Source organism: Heterodontus francisci, unplaced genomic scaffold, assembly GCF_036365525.1.
Source record: "Heterodontus francisci isolate sHetFra1 unplaced genomic scaffold, sHetFra1.hap1 HAP1_SCAFFOLD_61, whole genome shotgun sequence".
NCBI lineage: Eukaryota > Metazoa > Chordata > Chondrichthyes > Heterodontiformes > Heterodontidae > Heterodontus > Heterodontus francisci.
Genome location: NW_027141441.1, coordinates 158,314 through 184,864, shown reverse-complemented (window position 1 = coordinate 184,864; position 26,551 = coordinate 158,314). Strand labels below are relative to the sequence as shown.

The 26,551-nt window shown below is 46.1% G+C and overlaps 1 non-coding gene across 1 annotated transcript; it reads left to right on the top strand.

Annotated features, from left to right (window-relative positions):
- The first annotated feature begins 11,827 nt into the window (after positions 1-11,827).
- On the top strand, positions 11,828-11,899 carry trnat-cgu (transfer RNA threonine (anticodon CGU)). The gene has a single exon. It is a non-coding gene; the product is annotated as a tRNA-Thr (tRNA).
- Positions 11,900-26,551: the final 14,652 nt, after the last annotated feature.

The window sequence follows — 26,551 nt, the reverse complement described above, 5'->3', positions numbered from 1 at the left end:
GGAGAAAGAGGGAGGGGGAAGGGGGAGAAAGAGGGAGGGGGAAGGGGGAGAAAGAGGGAGGGGGGAGGGGGAGAAAGAGGGAGGGGGGAGGGGGAGAAAGAGGGAGGGGAGAGGGGGAGAAAGAGGGAGAGGGAGGGGGGAGGGAGAGGGAGGGGGAGAAAGAGGGAGGGGGGAGAAAGAGGGAGGGGGGAGAATGAGGGAGAGGGAGGGGTAAGGAAGGGGGGAGGGGGAGAGCTGGGGGGAGAGGGAGGAAGGGGAGAGAGTGGGGGGGGAGCAGCGGAACGGAAGAGGAGTGCAGCAAAAGACTTACTGGCCAGTCCCTGGACCCGGTGACACCAAGGTCTTCGCACGCTCGCTCCCCGCGGCTCTCTACGGCCTCTCGCTTCCGGCCCTCTCCATTCAGCCGTTCCCTCCAGCTGCGGATGCCCAATCCAGTTGCTTTCTCCCCTACCCAGTTGCTTTCTCTACTTCTCCTCAGTACTTCAGGCATTGCAACTGTTTGGTCCCTGCATTTTGCATGCTCCCTCTCCCCACCCCTCCCCGCACTCTCCCTCTTCAAACACCCCTCCCTCTGCCCCCCCCCACCATAGTTGAATATCTGAAGTGCAGTTGCAAAGTCGGGGAAATAGCATGCAAAACAAAACCTCAACAATTCTGGGTTTAATTATTGAAAAGTTTTATTAAGTTCATTAAGTATCCGAGGAACTGCTGTGCATGGATACATGAGTGTTGTGTCCAGCATTCCCGTTAGACAGGCTGATTCTCTGCTATGCACAGCTGAAGAGATTGTTCCTGGAGAGCCTTGTGGTGAATAAAAGCTTGGCTCTCTATTCCACTACTGTATTGTCCATGTGAAGAAGGCAAAGTCACAAGAGTCTGAGCTCAGTCTATTCTTGGTGAATGTTCCCCAAGTGCATCCCAATGTGCATTCCCAATTCATCCATAAATGCAATGTTCCTTTCCACATCGTGATGAGCTCCGCAGCATGATCTAGTTGCCTTCGTTGCTTGAATGCTGACCTTAAGTCTCAAGGATTGTTTTCTCGACGGCATGTTTTACATGAAAAGAAATAAAGCAAATCAGAGTCAGAGCTTGCCTCCCTCCATCCACTGAAATTACTGTTGTGCACACCTTTTTAAGTTCTGCAGTGAAGGCACCAATTGATAACGTCGCCAATGAAGCACTTATTACCCACCTCAGATGCAGGAATCAGCACATCCTTGCGTCCTCTCCCGCACTGCCTCCTTTGCTTGAATGCCGTCCTTAAATGTCAAGGATTGTTTTCTCAAGGGCACGTTTTACATGAAAGAAAATAAGGAAAGAACATCAGTGTCAGAGCTTCCCTCCCTCCAATGAAATTACTGTTGAGCATGCTTTGTGTTCTGCGGTAAAGGCATGTACTGATAACACCGCCAATGAATCAATTAGTACCCACCTCAGCTGTCGGAGGCAGGATGATGTTACTGCCCCTATCTCGTGATGGCTCAATGCTGCTCTCAGGGAAAACATGAATGATGTGAGGGTGCTGGAAAAGAAGCACATTTCTTTTGGGCTATGAACATAAAGCTGGCCATTTAGCCCAGCAGTTCCCTGCCAGTGGTTATGTTACTCGTGCGTCTTTCCATCCATTCCCATTTAATCCTGCCTACGACTATCACCAGTTGTGTTCACAGCAAGAGCATTCACATTTCTGCTACCACTGGACACGGCATGCTTGTTTCTTTTAGTGCTCAGTCTCTTCTTGCTGAATGTTCCCCAAGTGCTTGACCCCTTTGGACGCCCTCTCTGCTTGACAGGCAGCAACTGGCAATTGCGGAGTCTCACAAGGCTCTGCATGGTTGTTTCAACGTCGGATGGGGTAACAGGTGGCTGTGTGTCCATGAGCACTGCCCTGATGGGTGTAGGAGCAGGTAACTGTGTGCCCATGTGCACTGCCCTGATGGGTGTAGGAGCAGGTAACTGTGTGTCCATGTGCACTGCCCTGATGGGTGTAGGAGCAGGTGACTGTGTAACTGAGCAGCAAGGAGAGGGTACCGCAGGTAGGGGAAGTGGAGATTTGGACAGGTAGGCACATGTATGGTCCATCAGATCATTAGGCCAGGGGGTGAGACGCTCAGGATCCAGGGTTTGTGACACGTGACTGATGTCCAGCGCGCGGCCACCTCCATCCGAAGGTGCTTCCGGGCAATTGTTGGGCATAGTAAATGGCTCCATCTCATCAGCCAGTCCTTGCTGCCAGCGGAGAGACTGTTGCCGCAGCCAGTCCAGTCTCCTCATGAATGCTGCCGTTCCACTCTGCAGAACGGCCTGTTGCAGCTGGTACAATTGATCTGAAAGCAAGCGGTATTTTTCATTGTGGCTGAGGGGCCTTGGCTGTTCCTCTGTAATCACAATGGCAGCAGCCATGCCTGTCGTCGTTGGTGTCTGAGATGCACGCCAGCGACAATTGGGGGCGAGCCTGTCCAAAGGCAGACCCAGATGCCTCTGCACAACAACAGCACGTTTGCAGGGCAACAAAATCTGAATGGAGAAGATGCAGCTGCAGGTAGCCTGGCCATCATGTATCTGCAGTGTGTACTGTTTGGCGCCAGAAATCACAGTCACTGTGCCTTCATCCTGCTACCTGCGGTGGCCCAGACAATGGAAATGTTTTCAGAGCAACTCACAACAAGGGCTGGTGAACATGCGGTGGCCCAGACAATGGAAATGTTTTCAGAGCAACTCACAACAGGGACTGGAGAACATGCGGTGGCCCAGACAATGGAAATGTTTTCAGAGCAACTCACAACAGGGACTGGAGAACATGCGGTGGCCCAGACAATGGAAATGTTTTCAGAGCAACTTACAAAGGCAGAGCAACTTACCTTGGAACAATCTCCTGTGTCAAATAAAAATGAAGCATGTCTCCAAAACGAATAAATAATTCAGATAAGATGCCCGACGAAACCTCCGCTCCTTCCACTTTCAAAAAGCCGCGCCGAAGCTTTGACGCATGCGCAGAGGCCAAACTGGCGCGTCGGGAGGTTGACGAAATAACGCGATGACGTCATCTGCGCATGCGCACAACCTGACCGGCAGGTTGGACCGCAGCGCATGCGCAACGGGCATGAAACCGTCTGCGCATGTGCGGAACGCGGCGCATCCTGATGACGTTCTCCGATGAAGTAGCGTTGTCATGAATTACTTTGTTATTCAAAAAGGGAGGGAGACAGAAAGCAGGAAACGACAGGCCGGTTAGCTTAACATCTGTCTGAGGGAAAATGTTAGGAGCGATTACTGAAGATGTTATAGCAGGGCATTTAGAAAACATTAAGGTAACCAGGCAGAGTCAACATGGTTTTGTGAAAGGGAAATCATGTTTAACCAATTTATTGGAGTTCTTTGAGGGAGTTACATGTGCTGTGGATAAAGGGGAACCGGTGGATGTATTATACTTCGATTTCCAGAAGGATAAGGTGACATAGCAAAGGTTATTGCAGAAAATAAAAGCTCATGGTGTCAGGGGTAACATATTGGCATGGATAGAAGATTGGCTAGCGAACAGGAAACAGAGAGTCAGCATAAATGGGTCATTTTCTGGTTGGCAAGAAGTAACGAGTGGTCCACAGGGATCTGTGCTGGGGCCTCGACCTTCTACAATTCTCGAAATGACTTTGATGAAGCGACCAAAAGTATGGTTGCTAAATTTGCTGATGACAAAGATAGGTCGGAAAGTAGGTTGTGAAGAGGACATAAGGGGGCTACAATGGGATATAGATAGGTTAAGTGACTGGGCAAAGACCTGGCAAATGGAGTATAATGTGGGAAAGTGGGAAATTGTCCACTTTGGCAGGAATAATAAAAAAGCATATTATCTAAATGGTGAGAGATTGCAGAGATCTGAGATGCAGAGGGATCTGGGTGTCCTAGTGCACGAATCGCAAAAGGTTAGTCTGCAGATACAGCACGTAATTAGGAAAGCTAATAGAATGTTATCATTTCTCGCCAGGGGAATTGAATACAATAGTAGGGAGGTTATGCTTCAGCTATATAGGGCATTGGTGAGACCTCTTCTGCAATACTGAGTACAGTACTGGTCTCCTTATTTATGGAAGGATGTAAATACATTGGAGGTAGTACAGAGAAGGTTTACTAGACTAATACATGGAATGGGTGGGCTGTCTTACGAGGAAAGATTGGACAGGCTAGGTTCGCATCCACTAGAGTTTAGAAGAGAAAGAGGCGACATGATTGAAACATACAAGATCCTGAGGGGTTTTGACAGGGTGGATGTGGAAAGGATGTTTCCCCTTGTGGGAGAATCTAGAGCTAGGGGTCACTGTTTAAAAATAAGGGGTCACCCATTTAAGACAGAGATGAGGAGCAATTTTCCCCCTCAGAGGGTCGTGAGTCCTTGGAATTGTCTTCCTCAAAAGGCGGTGGAAGCAGAGTCTTTGAATATTTTTAAGGGAGAGATGGATGGATTCTTTATCTGCAAGGGGGTGAAAGGTTATCGGAGGTAGATGGAAATGTGGAGTAATCAGTTCAGCCATGAGCTTATTGAATGGTGAAGCAGGCTCGAAGGGACGAGTGGCCCACTCCTGCTCCTAATTCGTATGTTCATATGTAAAGACAATGTAGAGTGGTCTGTACTGTTCACAGTACTTGTCCTGTAACTGCCGAAGTGAGACAATCATGTCGACTGTCGATCTACCAGCTCTGAAGCTGCACTGAGACTCAGGATAGATGTGTGATGCCAGGGTCTGCAATCTGGTCTGAGCAATGCGAGCAAAGACCTTCCCCACAATACCGAGCAAGGAGATGCCTCGCTATTTGCTGCAGTCACTGCGATTCCCCCTTATTGTTGTACAAGGTGACAATGTTTGCATCACGCATGTTTTGAGGTGCAGATCTTTCCTTCCAACAGAGACACAGAAGTTCATGGAGATGCTGCAGTAGAGCCGCTTTTCCACTTTTGATGATTCCAGGTGGAATACCATCATTTCCAGGGGCTTTACCACTGGCAAGATGGTCAATGGCTTTGTTGAGCTCCACTATGGTGGGGTCACTGTCCAGCTCCTCCATGACAGGGAAGTCTGGAATGGCACTGAGAGCCACTTCAATGACAATATTCTCCGTTATGTAGAGTTTAAGGTAATGCTCCACTCACCTTTCCATCTGCTTGTTAACAGATGATTCCACTTTGACACCGCACTGAGACCTTGAGCATTGTTGTCTGAAAGAGCCTGATCGAGGATGTTGAGGAACTCCTGGGTCCTTTCTGGATCAGTGGTTCGTCAAGTGTTGATCTGAGGACGACGTTCTTCTTGGATGGATGAGGCTTCCTTGGCTGAAGCCTGACCTTGTTACACACCAGGGAGTGGTCAGTGTCACAGTCAGCACTGTGATAGCTGTGAGTGATGAGGACACTGCTGAGGGTGGTATGTCTGGTGATGATAAGGTCTAGCTGATGCCAGTGGTGTGATCTCAGATGTCTCCAGGACACCCTGTGGCACAGCTTGACCTGGAAGTAGCTGTTCATCACACAGAATCCATGGTGACAGCATAGCTCCAGCAACCTCTGTCCATTTTCATTCATCTTGCCAATCCCCTGGTGCTCTATGCTCGTTGGCCAAGCTGTAGTCAGTACCCAAGCTTGCATTGAAGTCTCCTAGAAGGTACAGTCCCTCAGTGCTGGGAATTCTACTGATGGCAGTATCAAGTGTCACATAGAATTGATCCTTGACATCTGGGGTGGAGGTGAGTGTCGGGACATAGATGCCCATGAGATTAACTGGGCCCACGCTTGTTGACAAGTGAAGAGTAAGAAGTCTCTCTGAGCCTACTGTGGGTTGTTCACTCATCTCAAGTGGCGTGTTTTTTACTGTGAAAACCACTCCATGCTCACGAGTTGCCTCTTGGGCTTTCCCCTGCCAGAAGAAGGTGTAGTGTTTCTCTTTGAGGGATCCACTTTGAACGAGTCTAGTTTCTTGCAGCTCAGCAATGTCCACATTGAGCCTTGTGAGTTCCTCGTCGATCACAGCTGTCTTGTGTGTGTCATCAACCTGCAGAAGGGTGTCAGTAAGGCCAGGACACATGGTCCTTACATTCCAGCTTGTGATGCAAAGGACTGGTGTCTTCTTTGTTGAGCTTGTTTTTCTTGGTGCATTGATTATCGATCCGCCTGTTGAGAGATGACTCTCTAAGCTCCAAGCACCCATTGAAGCAAGCAGGTCGTGGCTTCACAGCACCTAACTGACTGGGGGCTGCCCAGCTTGGAGTGGGTGGTAGCTATCCAATGAGATGCGATGATCTCTTCAACTGTCAGAAGTAACCCCTGGTGCTCATACTCTGCACCAATTGAGTGAGAGCTTATAATCGGTAACCGTTTCTTCCCGTGTTGTGCTAATGTTTAAGCACAAATAGTGTCCTCTGCACGGCACATTAGTACTGAACACAAAATGGCTCCTTTGGTCATGTGTTAATTATAAAATGGCTTTCTTGACCTTGTTAGTTATTACAATGGATACATTATAAAAATGGTCAAATTAAACTAAGATCGAACTACCCAAGCTTACCTGCATCCTCCAGTCCTCTGGCAACATTCCCATATTCAAGGAGGATTGAAAGATTGTGGTTCGAGTCTCTGATATTTCCACCCTTACTTCCCTCAGCAACCCAGGATGCAGCCCATTCAAACTGGGTGACTTTTCTACTGTGAGTGCTGCCAACCTTGTAATTGTCTCCTCTTTATCTATTTTCATCCTGTCCAATTTCTTCACTTCCTCCTCCTTTACTGTGACATTTGCAGCATCCGCTTATTTTGTGATACTTAATTAGTGCCTCAGCCACACCCTCTGCCTCCATAGGATCTCCTAATTGACCCACCCTTTCATTGACTGTCCATATGTTGGTAAAAGACTTCAGTGTTCCCAGTTATGTGACCTGCTAATCTTTTCTCATACATTCTCTTGCTGATCTCATTTCCTTTTTCAGGCTCTCCTCTGTACTTTCTGTATTCTGCTTGTTTCTCTACTGCATATGAATCCTCACATGATTTCGATATGAATGATTTTTGAACTATTTTGTTGAAGGATTGAGTTTTGTAAATTTCTCCCTAGCTCCCCTCATGGTCAGGCAGAAAGTTTAACTGCTGTGTTTTCAAACAGCAACAGCTTTATTTGAAAAGCCATTGGGACAGGATTCCGGGTTTTAATCCAGTCACAAATCTGGTTCTGATGTCTTGTGGCTCCAGCTGTCACATGACCTGTCAGAGGATGACCTCATCATTGGCCCAGTCATGGAGCTGTGGGTTGATGTTTAAATTGTTGCAAAATAATTTTCCAGAAGGACAATCAAAATGAATCGATATATAAAAGGTAGATTTTGTGAATTTGTGCTCCCAGTGGAAATCCCTGCAGAGTCTGCTGGTTTTCATATCCCCAATTCCCCACAGGAAGCTCTGTGTCGGAATCTGTATTCATTATATCAATATTATACAGAATCATTTCATGGGAGACCCCAGTGTGAATTGTAGACAGTTGGGTCAGTTTTAACTTTCAAATTCACACAGAAGCAAAATACTGCAGATGCTGGAAATCTGAAATAAAAACAGAAAATGCTGGAAATACTCAGCAGGTCTGGCAGCATCTGTGGAGAGAGAAACAGAGTTAACGTTTGTGGTCTGTGACCTTTCATCAGAACTGGGCTGAAATTGTCTGAGGGCCAAGTGGCCTCTTTCTGTGCCTTAAACTTTCTATGAGTCTAAGATTCTATGAGATTGTGGAATCAATTTCAGGGTCGATGACATTGCACTCTGTAAGGATAGGAAGATGGAGATTATTAAGTACAGTGCAAGAATATAGATGCTTTTACATTATTTTAATCAAAATTGATTCAAACTTTGTGTTCACGAATCCTATCTTTTGATCACAATGACACTGATAACAATGGAAAAAGCAAGACTTGCATTTCACGACTACAGGACATTGCAGAGCCTTTTACAGCCAATGAAGGACTTTCCAAGTGTAGTCACTGTCGTCATGTAGGAAACATGGTGGCCAATGTGCGCACAGCAAGCTCCCAGAAGCAACAACGTGATAAAAACGAGATAATCTGTTTTGAAGTGATGCTAATTCTGGGTTAAACAATGACCAGCATCCCAGAAATAATTCCCCTTCTATTCTCTGAAATAGTGCCATGGTACCTTTAACATCCACGTGAGAGGGCAGAGGGATCCTCAGTTTTCTGTCTCACCTGAAAAACAGCATTTCTGATAGTGCAGCACTGGCTCAGTACTGTACTGGAGTGTCAGCCATTTTTAAAGGGCTGTTAGTCCTTTTGGAAAATATTTAAAGGAAGATTAAATTAAATGAAATAAATACATTGCTTTTGCCTCTCTCCCATTCCCCCCAATAACAGTTAAATTAATTATTTGCCCTTCCCTCCCAAAACCTACCTTTACCATCTGACCTTCCGCCCAAAACTGCACAAACTGTAAACTATAACCCTTCCCACCATCCCCTACACCCATGACATTAATTTGACTCCGTCCCCCCACCCCCACTCTGAGAAACTTACCTTCTCCCCCCTCCCCACCAGTGTTGCACCTCATTTGCCCGGGTGGGGCTCTGAAGGCACGGCAGTGCCGGCCACTGGGCTGAAGATCGCAGCTGGAACATCAGGAAGTGATGGGATAATAATTAATGCAGGTTCGTGGTCCCGTTGCCGAGCGGTGGAGGTCCCCCACAAGGCCTCGCCGTCGCCGGCAATATCGAGCCAGGCCCTGCCGGCGTTGAGGTCCGTGGCGGGTATCATCCGGGGCCATCTTCAGGCGGCCCCCACCCCACCCCCACCACAGATCTCGACGTCGAGGGCTCTATAGAATCCAGCCCATTGTTTCTGTCAATCTCAACTCCACAAGGATTTGCCTGTTAATTGTAGAAAAATTAAAGCTCTATAACCTTTTGATAAAAGGGCTCAAATCCATTTCCAAACAAATGATAGTTCTCATTGTATCTAGAACATGTTTTCTTACATACAAACATACCAATTAGGAGCAGGAGTAGACCACTCGGCCCCTCGAGCCTGCTCCACCATTCAATAAGATCATGGCTGATCTGATTGCAACCTCAACTCCACATTCCCACCTGCCCCCGATAACCTTTCAACCCCTTGTTTCTCAAGAATCTATCTACCTCTATCTTAAAATATTTCAGAATTTCTGTCGTCCAGCAACTCTCATTTTATTTCCTGGATTTCACCTAAAAAATGTATTCCCACACTTTGGATATCCTGTACTTCATTAATGTTTTTGCTGTCTGGGGATTTCCCTTTAATTATATTCAGTGCTGGGATTTTACTGCCACACACTGACTGAACGTGTCCCATCTTTCTGCAGGAAAAACACTCAGCTTCTTTGGCGAGGCAGTTTTCCCACTTGTGTCTCTCTCGGCCACACCTACTGCAATTGGTTGCAGCTACCACTAGATGCTCTTCCCGTCTTTCTTGTCTTTTACCACTAATTTTTCCTTTTGTTTTCTTAACAAATTCAATTGAGTCTGCAACTCTCGAGATCAGACTCTCCCTGTCCCCTCGAACAACGGATTGGTTAAACTTTCTAACCTCTGTTTGTCTGCTCAATTGAAACTCTTTCGTTGATGTGAGATCAGCCCTGGACTGTAGATGATCTGAAAGGGTGTTGTCTAATACCCCGAACACAATCCTGTCTCCATTCAGCTCTTCTCTTATGTTGCCGTATTCACAAACATCCGTGAGTTTGGACAAGTCATTGATAAATGAATGAATACTCTCCCCTTTCTGTTTTGTACGCTTATTAAATTCAAAGTGATTCCTGACAATGCAGCAGCCAGCCGACGTCATCAGAGCGCTCCAAGCTGGCACATGCACAAACAGTCTCCTGCGCTCTGAGATGCTGCGCATGCTCAGCCTACGTCTTCCAGGACGAAGTGGCGCATGCGCGGGAAAACTCTCTCCCCCCTTTCAGCCACTCACTCCAGGCCGCTCGCTGCCCGCTCCTCGCTACCCTGCTCCCCCGCCCTCCGGCCGCTTGCTACCCCCCCCCACCCTCGCACTGCCCTCTCTCCGTCCACTCACGCCCCGCTTCCCCCCCACGTCCCTCCGGACAGTAGCTCTAAGCCATGCTGCTTCCCTCCTCTCGGTCTCTCGCTCCAACATTCGATCATTCTTCACCGCACCACCCGATAAAGCAAGGCGAGCCTCGAGATGTGATGGGACAATGTTGGAGCGAGTGGCCGAGAGGAGGGAAGCGGCAGAGCCCATGGCCTGGAGTGTGAGCGGCCAGAGAGCAGGATGGGGGTGGTGGTGAGTGAAGCGGGGAGTGAGCAGTCAGAGAGTGGGATGGGGGGAAGCGGGGAATGATCGTCCGGAGAATGGGATGGCACTGTTTAGCGGGGATTTGTGGAAAAAATGTTTCAATTCGAGGGTGGTTGGAATCTGGAACACACTGCCTGAAGGAGTGGTAGAGGCAGGAACCCTCACAACATTTAAGAAGTATCTAGATGAGCACTCAAAACGCCACAGAATACAAGGCTACGGCCACGTGCTGGAAAATGGAATTAGAATAGATAGGTACTTGATGGCTGGCATGGACATGATGACCGAAGGGCCTGTTTCTGTGCTGTATAACTCTATGACTCTATGAAACCTCACTGAATTACAGAGGGTGTGCAGCACTGTCAGAGGTGCTGTTCTTCTGATGAGACTTCAAACAGCGCAACGTTCTCCGAGTATCAACCAAAACATGTCCATTGTGTAGATATGTGCCATATTTGCTTATGAAACGACAGTCACTGCTCCGAAAATAATTCACTTTAGGTGAATTAAGATGACTTGGTACCATATAACTGGCGAATGCACAAGAAGGAGCGGGGGACTGTTGGGGGTGGGACGGAGGCGGCGATGGCAACCTTTGAGGGGATTTTTGGGTCGAAGTTGTTTTCTGTGATAAATTGAGTAGCTCCATCTTTAATCCTGGCAGCTGCCTGAATGTCACAGACAGTGACGTTTCAGTGGAAGAGGCTGCATTTGCGCATGTGCTAGTACAGCGTCACCTGGTGGTTGCGTTGTCAGCAAATGCAGCGTTTCAACTTTGGCTCCACGATGACATTTTTTTCCTCAATTAAAATAGGTCTTGAGTGCCTTAATAACTTCTTCACATGTTGCCTTCTGTTCTTCATGAGGATGTTGCCTGCACACTCCCTTCATTGCAGACAATAGTGTACTGACCTGCTCCATGTCTGGCTTCTGCACGCGACCCAATGCAGTACGATACCTTGCAAACCTCTGGAACCAACTCGGCCACTCGTCGGCTTGGTTCAGTGCAGTGACCTTTTCAAAGGTACAAGCAAAGATTTCTCCATCTTCGCTTTGGTTTACTGTGGCCCCCATATAATATTCTGATATCTGTCAAGGCGTAGTACAGAATTTATAAGAATCTGACGGTTAAAATAACCTGAGTTTACTCTACACATCTTGCATTGAAGGTTTCATCTGCAACTCTCCATGAGGTGCCGTCCAGATTATATTACATCACTTCCTGTGATGATGCACATAGTCTATTTATATAATCTGCCCAGTAACAACCCAATGTCCACTCTTATATTATTGTACAGATGTGAGAAAAGCTGAGGATGGGAATGGAAGGTCTCAATGAAGATTTCATGATGCTGATGATGTAAATGAGGCTGATCTGTTCCCCATTCCACAATCCCTCTTTATTTCTGTGCATGTTTCTCGATGCTGTTTCAACCAAATTGAAAAAGAATCACAAATCCTCCTCTGGAGCCTCAGGTGCTCATTAACAAAAGGCATGGTGGCCAAGTGGTAAGGTATCAGTCTCGTCGACTGAAGATCACGGGTTCAATCCCCGTTTGTGCCTTTTGATTAGTTTCTCACTTTAAATGTGATGTTTCCACAAAAGATGTGCGTTGCATTTGTTTTGGCCATCTGGAAATCAGTGTCTTGTTACACTTTATCCTGGACACGGGGAAGAACGTGAGGAGCAGCCACATGGTTCCTCCAGCCTTCTCTGCCATTGATAGAGTGAAAATATCTGAGGTCCAAGCACTGAACTTATTACTGTGTATATGCCGGATATTGAACAGAGCTATTCTATTAATCCCACATCCCACACTCCTGTCCTTTCCCCCATTGCCCTGTTAGATTTTCCATGTCAGGTATATATCCAATTCCATTTAGAGTTAACATTGAATCTGCTTCCTTTCAGGATTGCATTCCAGACCAGAACAACACACTGCTGAAAAAAAAATCTCCTCAACACAACTCGAATTCTTTTGTCAATTACTTTAAATGTGTTTCCTCTGGTTACTGACCCTTCTGTCACTGGCAACACTTTCTCCTTCTTCACTCTATCAAAACTCTTCAGGATTTGCATTTCCTGCTGCCTTTGCTGATATAACAAGGCTGAGCACACATCACTAAATGGAATATGATTGGCTCTGAATCACATTTATTTTTCCTGTCAATCTGATGTGGACCTTGTATTTTCCCGGAACCAAACAACCTGAGCAACAAGTGTGGGTTCCAGTGATTCCCACCGCTCTGAGAGAGAGAGGATGTGATAATGAGCCAGATAGAAGAAAGGAGTGAGATAGAGAGTAAAATAGCCCTGGTCTTTCTAATAACCCCCGGCCCCCTCCTTAAAATGGCATCATTTTCTCCTGCCTCTCCACATTCTAATCCATTGATTAATGCAATCCTTTCATCTGGAACATAGAACATAGAACAGTACAGCACAGTACAGGCCCGTCGGCCCATGATGTTGTGCCGAACCTTTCACCTACTCTAAGATCAAACTACCTACATACGCTTCATTCAACTATCATCCATGTACCTATCCAAGAGTCGCTTAAATGGCCCTAATGTATCTGCTTCTACTACCACCGCTGGCAGTGCATTCCACGCACCCACCACTCTCTGTGCAAAGAACCTACCTCTGACATCTCCCCGAAACCTTCCTCCATCACCTTAAAATTATGCCCCCTGGTGATAGCCCTTTCCGCCCTGGGAAAAAGTCTCTGGCTATCCACTCTAGTTATGCCTCTCATCATCTTGTATCCCTCTATCAAGTCACCTCTCATCCTTCTTCGTTCCAATGAGAAAAGCCCCAGCACCCTTAACGTTTCTTCGTAAAACATACCCTCCAGTCCAGGCAGCATCCCGGTAAATCTCCTATGCACCCTCTCTAAAGCTTCCACATCCTTCCTATAATGAGGCGACCAGAACTGAACACAATATTCCAAGTGTGGTCTAACCAGGGCTTTATAGAGCTGCAGCATAACCTCGCGGCTCTTAAACTCAATCCCCCTGTTAATGAAAGCCAACACACCATATGCCTTCTTAACAACCCTATCAACTTGGGTGGCAACTTTGGGCAATCTATGGACATGGACCCCAAGATCCCCCTGTTCCTCCACACTACCAAGCATCCTGTCTTTAAGCCTGTATTCTGCATTCAAATTCGACCTTCCAAAATGAATCACTTCACACTTTTCCAGGTTGGACTCCATCTGTCCCTTTAATTCCTGTTTCCTAATCCATTGATGTTTCACAATGTACTGAACTGTCCCAATCCATTGATATAACTCAGTCTATAGAATTTCCCAATCCACTGATATTTTCCAGTCCATTGACTTTCCCAATCCATTAATGGTTCCTGACCATTGACATTCCCAATCCATTTATATTGCCTGTGATTTCAAAGCAACTGTGGAATACAAATAGTATTAGTATTCTCAGATACATCGAGACGAGGTGCAATAGCCAAGTGGACAGATGTCAGGTTTATCAAGAAAAAAGCACTGGCTCGATATTTGTCCAGTCGATCACTGGATCTGAACTCTCAACCTACTGTTTTTCTGTGGGTCTGCTGACTTGTAGATGTGAAGAACCATTGGATGTTTCTCAATCCTCTGACTTTTCTCATTCTTGTGCCATATTCGTTCCTTTGGGTTCACCAGTGAAGAAAATTATTCCCTATTACATTTGGTGAATACTTTAATAACCTCACATCCTTGTGTCTCACCATCTCAGGTCAAACTCCCTACAGAAACTTTAAACATTTAACTATTCTGCTGGAAACATTTTCAAGGGCGCAGCCATTCCTTCATTACGCTTCCTTCTTTGACATGTGATTGACAAATATGTGTGTAATGGAGAGAGAGAGAGTGAAAATAAAGAGAGAGAGAGAGTGCAATAGAAAGTTAGAGGACCAGCTAAAGACAGATAGAGAGAGAGAGGCAGAGAGAGGTAAAGCGATAGACAGAGAGAGAGAGAGAGAAGGAGAGAGAGTCATTGAGTCCTGGAGTCACTACAGTACAGGAAGTCATTTTGCCCATCAAGCCCATGTAAATCAGTCTATTCAGCCCCATTCGCCCGCTCTATCCCCATCGCCCTGTAAGTTATCTAAACCTGTCATATTTATTATAATCTTGTACATGTCTATCAAATCTCCCCTCAATCTCCTTTGCTCCAAGGAGAACAACCCCAGCTTCTCCAACCTAACCTTACAGCTAAAATCCCTCATGTCTGGAACCATTCTGATAAATCTTCTCCACCCTCTCAAGGACACTCACATCCCTCCAAACGTGTGTTGACTTGAACTGGATGCAATTCTCTGGTTGTGGCCCAACTGGAGATTTATACAGGTTCAGCATAACTTCCCTACTTTTGTACTCAGTACCTCTATTTATGAAGCCCAAGATCCCATATGCTTTGCTAACTACTTTCTCAATGTGTCCTGCCACCGTCAAAGAACTATGCATATGAATCCCCAGGATTTTATTCCTAAAAATATGCTTTCTTCATATAAATCTGTAAAAATGCATTATGCAACAGTTCAAAACAGCACCAAGTTGACATTCCAAAAAGTGCAAAGGAAATCAGTTTTCTTCAATACAGGAGTGAGTTGCCTCACAACCCTTCCACTCCATTTTACCTGACATGGACATTTTACAGCAAACCCATATCTGGTGCATACAACACGAGGGGTTTCCAATGGGTCCAGCTGCCCAGTTCACTATGGCGGGGGGACCTTACACAATGGTCTTTCCCCATTGAGCCTTTGCAGTGGCTACCCCAAGCTTTAGTGCGTCCCTCAGCACGTAGTCCTGGACCTTGGAATGTGCCTGTCTGCAAAACTCGGTCGTGAAAAACTCTTTGCGCTGGAAGACCAGCAAGTTTAGGGCAGACCAAAGAGTGTCTATCACCGAATTGATGGTCCTCCAGCAGCAGTTAATGTTTATCTCGGTGTGCATCCCTGGGAACAGCCCGGAGAGCACAGACTCCTGTGTTACAGAGCTGCTTGGGATGAACCTCGACAAAAACCACTGCATCTCTTTCCAGACCTGCTTTGCAAAGACACATTCCAGAAGGAGGTGGGCAACTGTCTCTTCCTCACCACAGCCACCTCGAGGGACTCGTGTGGAGGGGGCGAGACTTCGGGCATGCAGGAAGGATCTGACAGGAAGGACTCTTCTTACCACCAGCCAAGCTACATCTTGGTGCTTGTTTGAAAGTTCTGGTGATGAGGCATTCTGCCAAATGACTTTGGCAGTCTGCTCGGGGAACCATCCGACCGGATCCACCATCTCCTTTTCCCGTAGGGCCTTGAGGACATTCCGTGCAGACCACTGCCTGATGGATTGGTGGTCAAAGGTGTTTTCCCGCAGAAACATTCCCACGAAGGATAGCTGGTACGGTATGGTCCAACTGGATGAAGCGATCCGCGGCAATGTGACCAGACCCATCCTTCGCAACACCTCAGCACATCGTGACACTTGGTGTTTGTGTACTGGGGCTCCACACACAGCTTGGTGCAGCTGCACACGAAGGTGGTCATCAGGATGAGGGCGACGTTGGGTACATTTTTCCCGCCCTTGTCCAGAGGTTTGAACATCGTGTCCCTCCCGCCATGGTCCATTTTAGATCTCCAGATGATGCAGTTGAAGTCACCGCCTAGGATGACCGGCCTGGACGTCGCCAGCAGCAGTGGGAGCTGCTGGAAGACGGTCAGCCGCTCGCTGCGTTGTACCGGGGCGGACACGTTGATCAACCTGAGCGGAGCGTTGTTGTACATCACGTCTGCTACGAGGAGGCGGCCGCCCACCACCTCCTTAACTTCGGAGATTAGAATTAGTACATTACAGCGCAGTACAGGCCCTTCGGCCCTCGATGTTGCGCCGCCCTGTGAAACCATCTGACCTACACTATTCCATTTTCATCCATGTGTCTATCCAATGTCCACTTAAATGCACTTAAAGTTGGCGAATCTACTACTGCTGCAGGCAGGGCGTTCCACGCCCCTACTACTCTCTGAGTAAAGAAACTACCTCTCACATCTGTCCGATATCTATCACCCCTCAACTTGAAGCTATGTCCCCTCGTGTTTGCCATCACCATCCGAGGAAAAAGACGCTCACTATCCACCCTATCTAACCCTCTGATTAGCTTATATGTCTCTATTAAGTCACCTCTCCTCCTCCTTCTCTCCAACGAAAACAATCTCAAGTCCCTCAGCCTTTCCTCGTAAGACCTTCCCTCCATACCAGGCAACATCCTAGTAAATCTCCTCTGCACCCTTTCCATAGCTTCCACATCCTTCCTATAATGCGGTGACCAGAACTGCACGCAATACTCCAGGTGCGGTCTCACCAGAGTTTTGTACAGCTGCAGCATGACCTCGTGGCTCCGAAACTCGACCCCCCTACTAATAAAAGCTAACACACCATATGCCTTCTTAACAGCCCTATTAACCTGGTTAGCAACCTTCAGGGATTTATGCACCTGGACACCAAGATCTCTCTGTTCATCTACAGTACCAAGAATCCTCCCATTAGCCCAGTACTCTGCATTCCTGTTACTCCTTCCAAAGTGAATCACCTCACACTTTTCCGCATTAAACTCCATTTGCCATCTCTCAGCCCAGCTCTGCAGCCTATCTATGTCTCTCTGTACCCGACAACATCCTTCGGCACTATCCACAACTCCACCGACCTTAGTGTCATCTGCAAATTTACTAACCCACCCTTCTACACCCTCTTCCAGGTCATTTATAAAAATGACAAACAGCAGTGGCCCCAAAACAGATCCTTGCGGTACACCACTAGTAACTAAACTCCAGGATGAACATTTGCCATCAACCACCACCCTCTGTCTTCTTTCAGCTAGCCAATTTCTGATCCAAAGCTCTAAATCACCTTCAACCCCATACTTGCGTATTTTCTGCAATAGCCTACCGTGGGAAACCTTATCAAACGCCTTACTGAAATCCATATACACCACATCCTCTGCTTTACCCTCATCCACCTGTTTGGTCACCTTCTCGAAAAACTCAATAAGGTTTGTGAGGCACGACCTACCCGTCACAAAACCGTGCTGACTATCTCTAATGTCCTTATTCTTTTCAAGATGATTATAAATCCTGTCTCTTATAACCTTTCCCAACATTTTACCCACAACCGAAGTAAGGCTCACAAGTCTATAATTACCAGGGCTGTCTCTACTCCCCTTCTTGAACAAGGGGACAACATTTGCAATCCTCCAGTCTTCCGGCACTATTCCTGTCGACAATGACGACATAAAGATCAAGGACAAAGGCTCTGCAATCTCCTCCCTAGCTTCCCAGAGAATCCTAGGATAAATCCCATCTGGCCCAGGGGACTTATCTATTTTCACATGGTGAAGTAACCTCCCCGCAGCAGAATACCCAGGCCGGAGGAACGGCAGTCATTACCCCCCGACCAGATCGATGGCCCGTGGGACCACCATCGCGACCACTGCCTGTAGCTGCTGAGGTGTGGTATTCCACACTCCTGCAGAAACAGTAGGTCAGCTTTGACCTTGGCAAGGTAATCCAAGGTTGAAACACATCGTGTAGTAGATTTAATGCTACGCACATTAATGGAAGCAATTCTTACACCCATTTTTTACTAAAAATTAGTTGTTGCTTCCCATACCATTTGTCCGCGCCTCCTTGATGAAGGGTCACTGACCCGAAACGTTAACTCTGCTTCTCTTTCCACAGAAGCTGCCAGACCTGCTGAGTGGTTCCAGCATTTCTTGTTTTTATTTCAGATTTCCAGCATCCGCAGTATTTTGCTTTTATCTCGCTGTCTCTTGCTGGTTTGCTCAGTACCTTTCTCTGTCTGCTCATTTCTGAGTCCTGATAATATCTTCCTGGTTTTCTGTGTGTCTTTCTCTGCCTGCCTCATTGTCGGTGCTGTTACTCAGTGTCCTTGTGTCATTGTGCAGTGAGGGTGAGTCCGTCAGCACGTGTGTTGCTGAGTCCGGGATTCTCGAGAAATCCGACTCCAATCCTATTTTTATAAAAACATTGGGGAATGAACATATTTCACTAACGGGCAGCTGAAATTGAAAACAGTAGTTAGCAGAGTGGTGCAGCGGAAGTTTGCTGGGTCCATAACCCAGAGATCAATGCATCAAAACCATTTTCTGCTATTTATGTTTGGTAATAATACAAACAGTTCACTTTCAAAACATCAAGTATTTACCGAAAATAACAAGATGCTTCCAAAGGCACTCGATTGCAATCAGCTTCTTCTTTCTAGTGAACGCATCAATCAGCAACAAATCACTTTTGCTCACACGAACACAAGCTGCAAACACGGACCAGCCGAGTCTCTCCCACTTTGTCAACCCCTTCCTGCAGAGCCTCCTCTCCACCACCAGATGGTGATGTTGGCCACAATAAAAGCAGGACAAATGGTCACAGTGAGGAGACGGTCAGTAACAGAAAATAAAACAATAACAGGGAAAACCTTTACACAACAACAGGGTACATCTTTACACAACAGAAAACATATTTACACAACAGGAAATACCTTTAGATAACAGGGAGAACACAATCATACAAATGCCTTGTTTCTCCATCTCAGTCTCGTTGCCTCTCTCTCTGTCCCTCACTTTTGCTTCCTCACAGTCTATTCTTGGTTTTCTGTGTGTTTTTCTCTCTGTCCCGTTGTCGATGGTGTTACTCAGCGTCCTTGTAACATTGTGTAGCCAGGCTGAGCCTCCCAACACCTGTGTTGCTGTAATAAAAACAGAAAATGCTGGAAATCCTCAGTAGGTCTGGCAAAGAACAAAGATAATTACAGCACAGGAACAGGCCCTTCGGCCCTCCAAGCCTGCGCCGATCCAGAGCCTCTCTCTAAACATGTCGCCTATTTTCTAAGCTTCTGTATCTCTTTTCTTCCTGCCCATACATGTATCTGTCTAGATACATCTTAAAAGACTCCATCGTGCCCGCATCTACCACCTCCGCTGGCAATGCGTTCCAGGTGCCCACCACCCTTTGCGTAAAGAACTTTCCACGCATATCCCCCCTAAACATTTCCCCTTTCACTTTGAACTCGTGTCCTCTAGTAATTGAAACCCCCACTCTGGGAAAAAGCTTCTTGCTATCCACCCTGTCTATACCTCTCATGATTTTGTACACCTCAATCAGGTCCCCCCTCAACCTCCGTCTTTCTAATGAAAATAATCCTAATCTACTCAACCTCTCTTTATAGCTAGCGCCCTCCATACCAGGCAACATCCTGGTGAACCTCCTCTGCACCCTCTCCAAAGCATCCACATCCTTTTGATAATGTGGCGACCAGAACTGTACGCAGTATTCCAAATGTGGCCGAACCAAAATCCTATACAACTGTAACATGACCTGCCAACTCTTGTACTCAATGCCCCGTCTGATGAAGGAAAGCATGCCGTATGCCTTCTTGACCACTCTATTTACCTGCGTTGCCACCTTCAGGGAACAGTGGACCTGAACACCCAAATCTCTCTGGACATCAATTTTCCCCAGGACTTTTCCATTTACTGTATAGTTCACTCTTGAATTGGATCTTCCAAAATGCATCACCTCGCATTTGCCCTGATTGAACTCCATCTGCCATTTCTCTGCCCAACTCTCCAATCTATCTATATTCTGCTGTATTCTCTGACAGTCCCCTTCACTATCTGCTACTCCACCAATCTTAGTGTCGTCTGCAAATTTGCTAATCAGTCCACCTATACTTTCCTCCAAATCATTAATGTATATCACAAACAACAGTGGTCCCAGCACGGATCCCTGTGGAACACCACTGGTCACACGTCTCCATTTTGAGAAACTCCCTTCTACTGATACTCTCTGTCTCCTGTTGCCCGGCCAGTTCTTTATCCATCTAGCTAGTACACCTTGGACCCCAAGCGCCTTCACTTTCTCCATCAGCCTGCCATGGGGAACCTTATCAAACGCCTTACTGAAGTCCATGTATATGACATCGACAGCCCTTCCGTCATCAATCAACTTTGTCACTTCCCCAAAGCATAACATTCCTCCTTTGTCCTTTAGTGGGCCAATCCTTTGTCTAGATACCCTCTTTCTCCTTATATATGAATAAAAGGCTTTGGGATTTTCCTTAACCCTGTTTGCTAAAGATATTTCATGACCCCTTTTAGCCCTCTTAATTCCTCGTTTCAGATTGGTCCTACATTCCCGATATTCTTTCAAAGCTTCGTCTTTCATCAGCCGCCTAGACCTTATGCATGCTTCCTTTTTCCTCTTAGCTAGTCTCACAATTTCACCTGTCATCCATGGTTCCCTAACCTTGCCATTTCTATCCCTCATTTTCACAGGAACATGTCTCTCCTGCACGCTAATCAACCTCTCTTTAAAAGCCTCCCACATATCACATGTGGATTTACCTTCAAACAGCTGCTCCCAATCTACATTTCCCAGCTCCTGCCGAATTTTGGTATAGTTGGCCTTCCCCCAATTTAGCACTCTTCCTTTAGGACCACTCTCGTCTTTGTCCATGAGTATTTTAAAGCTTACGGAATTGTGATCACTATTCCCAAAGTAGTCCCCTACTGAAACTTCAACAACCTGGCCGGGCTCATTCCCCAACACCAGGTCCAGTATGGCCCCTTCCCGAGTTGGACTATTTACATACTGCTCTAGAAAACCCTCCTGGATGCTCCTTACAAATTCTGCTCCATCTGGACCTCTAACATTAAGCGAATCCCAGTCAATGTTGGGAAAATTAAAATCTCCTATCACCACCACCCTGTTGCTCCTACATCTTTCCATAATCTGTTTACATATTTGTACCTCTATCTCACGCTCGCTGTTGGGAGGCCTGTAGTGCAGCCCCAACATTGTTACCGCACCCTTCCTATTTCTGAGTTCTGTCCATATTGCCTCACTGCTCGAGTCCTCCATAGTGCCCTCCTTCAGCACAGCTGTGATATCCTCTTTGACCAGTAATGCAACTCCTCCACCCCTTTTACCTCCCTCTCTATCCCGCCTGAAGCATCGATATCCTGGGATATTTAGTTGCCAATCATGCCCTTCCCTCAACCAAGTCTCAGTAATAGCAATAACATCATCCTCCCAGGTACTAATCCAAGCCCTAAGTTCATCTGCCTTACCAACTACACTTCTTGCATTAAAACAAATGCACCTCAGACCACCAGTCCCTTTATATTCATCATCTGCTCCCTGCCTGCTCTTCCCCTTAGTCACACTGACTTCATTATCTAGTTTCTTACAGGCTTTTGTTACTACCTCCTCACTGTCAACTGACCTCAATTGTTTCCCATCCCCCTGCCACATTAGTTTAAACCCTCCCCAACAGCGTTAGCAAAAGCACCTCCAAGGACATTGGTTCCAGTCCGGCCCAGGTGTAGACCGTCCAATTTGTAATAGTCCCACCTCCCCCAGAACCGGTCCCAATGTCCCAAAAATCTGAACCCCTCCTTCCTGCACCATCTCTCAAGCCACGCATTCATCCTGACTATTCTTTCATTTTTACTCTGACTATCACGTGGCACTGGTAGTAATCCTGAGATTACTACCTCTGAGGTCCTACTTTTTAACTTGGCTCCTAACTCCCTAAACTCTGCTTGTAGGACCTCATCCCGTTTTTTACCTATATCATTAGTGCCTATGTGCACAATGACAACTGGCTGTTCACCCTCCCCCTTTAGAATGTTCTGCAGCCGATCTGAGACGTCCCTGACCCGTGCACCTGGGAGGCAACATACCATTCGGGAGCCTCGTTTTCGACCACAGAACCGCCTATCTACTCCCCTTACAATCGAATCCCCTACGACTATAGCCCTTCCACTCTTTTTCCCGCCCTTCTGAGCAGCAGAGCCAGCCACGGTGCCATGGACCTGGCTACTGCTGCCTTCCCCTGTGAGCCATCTCCCTCAACAGTATCCAAAACGGTATATTTGTTTTGGAGGGAGATGACCGCAGGGGACTCCTTCGCTGCCTTCCTGCTCTTTCTCTGCCTTTTGGTCACCCATTCCCTTTCTCCCACAGCAATCCTAATCTGCGGTGTGACCAATTCACTAAACGTGCTATCCACGACCTCCTCAGCATCGCGCATGCTCCAAAGTGAGTCCATCCGCAGCTCGAGAGCCGTCATGCGGTCTAACAAGAGCTGCAGCTGGACACACTTCCTGCACGTGAGGGAGCCAGGGTCATCAGCCATGTCCCTGAGCTCCCACATTGAGCAAGAGGAGCATGATACGGGTCTGAGATCTCCTGCCATTTTTAATCTTAAGTTTAAACTTAGTTAAATGAAAAAGGAACGAAAAGTTTTTACCAATCACAATAAAACCAGAGAAATCGAAAAAGCCTTACCTTATAAACACCCCACCGAGTCCTTTTTTTTTTGGTTAGGGGAGGAGGGCGGGTGGGAGACACTACAAGTGTGGTGTCTCGGGTTCAGAAACAGCCCAAATATATAGTGTTTTACTTACCCAGCAGCCCCCTGGCCTCCGCCGAAAAACAAAAGGAAATTAAATTTACTTTCAAACTGACTTTCCCAGCTGCTCACTCGCTCACACGCTGCTCCCGAAAAAGCTGCTGCACTGAAAGGAAAGTTATTTTAAACCGCCCAAATATATAGTGTTTTACTTACCCAGCAGCCCCCTGGCCTCCGCCGAAAAACAAAAGGAAATTAAATTTACTTTCAAACTGACTTTCCCAGCTGCTCACTCGCTCACACGCTGCTCCCGAAAAAGCTGCTGCACTGAGTTCCCTTTTCAAACTTACAGAATTAACTACAATAATGTACTCTGAGATTCAAGTTAAATATCAGCCCAATATTTACACACATTATGAGTTTATAAGTTTCAGTATTAATTCCCATAGTGCATCCTGACATATACATTAGATATAACATAACATAAGAACAGAAGAAATAGGAGCAGGAGTAGGCCATTCGGCCCCTCAAGCCTGCCCTGCCATTCAGTAAGATCATGGCTGATCTGCCCCAGACCTCAACTCCTCTTTCATGCCAGCTCTTCATGGACCTCAACTCTCCAATATTTCAAAAATCTATTTACATCCTCTTTAAATACTTTCAGTGATTTAGCCTCCAATACTGTCTGGCGTAGAGAATTCCAGACATTCACTACCCTCTGAGAGAAGAAATTCCTTTGCATCTCAGTTTTAAATGAGTGTCCCCTTATTCTGTAACTATGTCGCCTAATTTGAGATTCCCCCACTAGTGGAAACATTTTCTCAACATCTACCCTGTTAATAAAAACAAGAAATGTTGGAAATACTCAGCAGGTCTGGCAGCATCTGTGAAGAGAGAAGCAGAGTTAATGTTTCAGGTCAGAGACCCTTCTTCACCCTGTTAAGCCCCCTCAGAATCTTGTACGTTTCAAAAAGATCACCCCTCATTCTTCTAAACACGAATGAATAACCTGTTTCGCCGTTCTTCATAAGTCAACCCCTTCATCTCAGGAATCAGCTGAGTGAATCGCTTTTGAACTCCTCCAATGCCAGTACATCCTTTCTTAAGTCTAAATCTCAAGTGTGATATCAGATTGAGAGAATCTGAAAGATAGCATAACCTGAGATACAAACTGAGATTTCAGTTTAAAACTCCCCCGGATTGTGAAACTAAAAGATACAATAGCAATTTAATTTGTATAGACTGTGCTTTGGATCACATTCCAGCCCTCATACAGTATCAGACTGGAAGATACTGTAGCAATTCCATTAGTGCAGACTCAGCTCCACATTACAGAGCAGGGAACATATTTAAACAACCCGGAACACTTTTCCACAAGACGGAACATATTTACACAACTGAGAAGATCTTTACCCAACAGGGAACCATTTTACACAATAACAGAGAATATCTTCACAGAACAGCGAATACAGTAACACAACAGAGAACATATTACACAGCAGGAAATATCTTTACACAACAGAGAACACAATTACATAAATCATCAGTCTTTCGTTGTCTCTTGCTTGTTTGCTCAGTACCTTTCTGTTCCCTTCTGGGTCCTCATAATCTCTTTCTGGTTTTCTGTATGTCTTTCTCTGTCTGTTCCCTTCTGGGTCCTCATAATTTCTTCCTGGTTTTCTGTGTGTCTTTCTCTGTCTGTTCCTTTCTGGGTCCTGATAATATCTTCCTGGTTTTCTGTGTGTCTTTCTCTGCCTGCCTCATTGTCGGTGCTGTTACTCAGTGTCCTTGTGTCATTGTGCAGTGAGGGTGAGTCCGTCAGCACGTGTGTTGCTGAGTCCGGGATTCTCGAGAAATCCGACTCCAATCCTATTTTTATAAAAACATTGGGGAAATGAACATATTTCACTCACGGGCAGCTGAAATTGAAAACAGTAGTTAGCAGAGTGGTGCAGCGGAAGTGTGCTGGGTCCATAACCCAGAGATCAATGGATCGAAACCATTCTCTACTAGTTATGTTTGGTAATAATAAAAACAGTTCACTTTCAAAACATCAAGTATTTACCTAAAATAACAAGATGCTTCCAAAGGCACTCGATTGCAATCAGCTTCTTCTTTCTAGTGAACACATCAATCAGTAACAAATCACTTTTGCTCACACGAACACAAGCTGCAAACACGGACCAGCCGAGTCTCTCCCACTTTGTCAACCCCTTCCTGCAGAGCCTCCTCTCCACCACCAGATGGTGATGTTGGCCACAATAAAAGCAGGACAAATGGTCACAGTGAGGAGACGGTCAGTAACAGAAAATAAAACAATAACAGGGAAAACCTTTACACAACAACAGGGTACATCTTTACACAACAGAAAACATATTTACACAACAGGAAATACCTTTAGATAACAGGGAGAACACAATCATACAAATGCCTTGTTTCTCCATCTCAGTCTCGTTGCCTCTCTCTCTGTCCCTCACTTTTGCTTCCTCACAGTCTATTCTTGGTTTTCTGTGTGTTTTTCTCTCTGTCCTGTTGTCGATGGTGTTACTCAGCGTCCTTGTAACATTGTGTAGCCAGGCGGAGCCTCCCAACACCTGTGTTGCTGTAATAAAAACAGAAAATGCTGGAAATGCTCAGTAGGTCTGGCAGCATCTGTGCAGAGAGAAACAGTTAACAGTTCAGGTCTGTTTCCTTAGCTCACATTAACTTTGTTCTCTCTCCACAGATGCTGCCAGACCTGCTGATTATTTCAAGCATTTTCTGTTTATGTTTCAGATTTCCAGCATCTGCAGTATTTTGCTTTTGTCCGTGTGTTGCTGTGTCTGGGACTGTTTGAGTGCAATGCTTTTGCTTTGTAAACAGCGTTGAAACAAACATTTATCTCGTTAACACACAGCACTAATACACAGCTGGATATAAACAGCAGCCTGCAGCAGAGGGTGCAGTGGAATTTTATTAACACAAATAATTCACCAGCACTACATTTACTGCTTCCCACAATCACACCACGCTTCATCTTAACACGTTTTACTCTTTATTTACATCAACTTCTTCCTTCCAGTGAACACTTCAATTTGGAACACAGCTTCCAAATCACCTTTATTCACAAACCCGAACACACACCAGCCCAGACTTTCCCCTTTCTGTCAACACATTCCTGCATCACTGCCTCTCCACCAACAGTTGTTGCTAGAATCATACAATCATAGAATGGCTACAGCACAGAAGGAGGCCATTCAGCCTGTCGAACCCGTGCTGGCTCTCTGTTAGAGCAACTCACCTCATTTCACTCCCTAGTCAGTTCAATTTTGGAGGTGGGAAAATTTCTCGAAAGAATAATTCGGGACAAAATTAATAATCCCATGGACAAATGTGGGTTAATTCAAGAAAGCCAGCATGGATATCTTAAGGGAAAATCATGTTTAACTGTCCTGCTGTAGTTTTTTGATGAGGTAACAGAGAGGGATGATGAGGGCAATGCTGTTGATGTGGTGTACATGGACTTTCAAAAGGTCTGGGTGCATCTGAAAGGTCACTGACCTGAAACGTTAACTTTGTTTCTCTCAGTACAGATGCTGCCTGACCTGCTGAGTATTTCCAGCATTTCTTGTTTTCATTATGGCACAGAGTTCCCTTTTCAAACTTACAGAATTAACTACAATAATGTACTCTGAGATTCAAGTTAAATATCAGCCCAATATTTACACACATTATGAGCTTATAAGTTTCAGTATTAATTCCCATAGTGCATCCTGACATATACATTAGATATAACATAACATAAGAACAGAAGA